Source organism: Thermobia domestica, chromosome 6 (assembly GCF_964235325.1).
Source record: "Thermobia domestica chromosome 6, izTheDome1.hap1.1, whole genome shotgun sequence".
NCBI classification, from domain to species: Eukaryota; Metazoa; Arthropoda; class Insecta; order Zygentoma; family Lepismatidae; genus Thermobia; species Thermobia domestica.
In genome coordinates this window covers 153,073,943-153,076,336 of record NC_137459.1, presented here as the reverse complement: position 1 = coordinate 153,076,336, position 2,394 = coordinate 153,073,943, and positions in this window count along the sequence as shown.

Here is a 2,394-nt window from a genome sequence, read left to right as displayed (position 1 = left end):
ATTCCAGGCCCACAGAAGGTTCACCTCCACAGCAGACAACCCCTAAAACCAACTATGCTCAAAACATAGCAATTATATGCAGTAAGGTAAAAAGATACACACATACATAAGAAAGAAATAAATTGACTATGACATAACAAAATATAAAACGCTTAGTATAAAACGATAAGCAAAACAACAGATTTAACACAAGACACTTAAGCAAAACAACATAATTTTTGATTGCATAAACGATATTTTTCTTGTAAATATCGAACTCAGTTATGTATTGTATTTCTTTATCATTGTAGACACAAAAGGAATCCCAGCGAACTCATAACAATATTTTCCGATTTCAGTTTAAACGAGTCGCATCTTCAATACATTGCCTTTGGTTTGGATTTTGCTCATGACTCATTCCTTTCTGTTATGTGGACCTTATCTGCAACCAATACAACCAACACGATAATTTAGGATTTAAATTTTTGGCCTTTCGGCATGTATGGTCATTTAGCCCGTCACGTTTTGAGGGATGACGTCCCTAGGCGAGCACACAATCCGGGGAAAGGGAAAGAAGAAAGGATTGAGAAAGGAAGGAAGCGGCGTGGGACCTATAAGTTACGTACCACCTTGGTGTGAATGAGGAAAACCCAGGAAAACTTCATTCAGGATATGTGGCCTGAAAACCTTTTTACACTTTCTCGACCGAGTGCCCTCACCAGGAACAACCAACACGAAGCAAGGAGTGAGCTTGTAGAAACATTATAAAAACAAGAGATAAGAAAAGGTAACAAAAATGTCGAGGTTGCTAACTTAAAATCTTTGACGTGCAAAGCTACACGTCAATTATTGTGTATATAAATGGATTTTTTAAAGGTATAATAGCATCTACTTTCCAGTGACGGTATGTCTTGATCACCAAAAAACCAGAGGCGGTATGCCTTCACTACTGAAAAACCAGAAACGGTATAGCATACCGTCTCACTTCGACCACTGCAAAGGAGTCCTCCTGTTACAGGACAACGCCAAGCCCCACGTCGCTAGGATGACCCGGGACACCAGTCTATGTCTTGGACGGGAAACACTATTGCATCTGCCATACTCCGCGGACGTTGCACCGTATGATTATCATCTGTTCGATTCCTTGGACAATCGCCTTAGAGGATGCCAATTCAAACCTAAATTAGAGGTGCAAAATGCACGTGATACCTTCTTCGCTTCACGGCCCCCCAAGTTCTAACGCGATGCAATCCTTGGCCTTCCAGAACGTTGTCGGTGCTGATGGGACTGCTTTTAGTTTTCCAGATACTTCTTAGGTGACATATCGATGTTCGAAGGTGGTGGGTGGAAAAGCGACAGAACTTTCTTGGTTGCCTTTATATAATCTGATCTCTGTCATTCACTATTGGTGAGCATTGACCTATTGTTTAACTAATTCTGATATTTCAGCAAAACGTAAGTGCATAACTATGACTATAATGGAGATTTCATTTGGTGTCTTAGTTTTCGGTAGTAAACTTTCATAATGTGTCCCGTTTTCATAGTCTGAAAATCTGGAGTCCCTAACATCAATACTTTATTTGAACCAGGAATGGCGAATGAACTTACCATATGCTATTACTATGTGATGGTATTTTTAAACAATTAATGATGATAGAGCCACAAAGTATTATTTTGAGGGAGGAATAATTATCAACAAACGATTCTTATTCCTTGCGAGGCATTTGTTTCTACTACAACCGCGTGTCCTTAGTATATGGTTTCTTGATGTTTTTACGTACGCAATACATGCGAGTAGGTTATTGTCTGGAAAGTGGGATCATACGGTTATTGTGTAAGAAGTATGAAAAAGGTACGCTCTTTTTAAGGAATAAAGAAGACAATATTGAAATGTAAAGCTAACCTACTAAACATGCAATTTTTAAAATGTTACTTTTCATTACGATTTTTTTGTATGTGTGTGTTTGTGGTTCTTGCAATGTTTTCCGTTGTCATGAAATGAAATCTTTAAGTTTTACGTACCACGATTATGCCGGTAAGGCTAAAGGAGACGGTGATAATGAGAAATGAATGAAATGGTGGAATGAAGAAAGTAGAAAGAAACGGGAGAACCCCCGAGAAACCCACGAGCACTGTGTTTGTCCTCCACAATGTTTACACGGTACGAGCTGGGGTCGAACCAGAGACCCCAAGCACCGGAGGTGAACACTCTACCACTGAGCCACTGCGCCTCCGTTTTCCATTGTCATTTTATGTTCTATTTCGAGCTGGTTTTGCTGAAGTGTACAGAAAATACGTTGGTGAGTTGTGCGTGTCATTTTGTGCTATAAGAAGAGTCGCAATTGCTTTTTAACAAATGCAAAATCTTTTATTATATTACAGTGACACCATAACAGCAAAGTTATAAAATTTGTT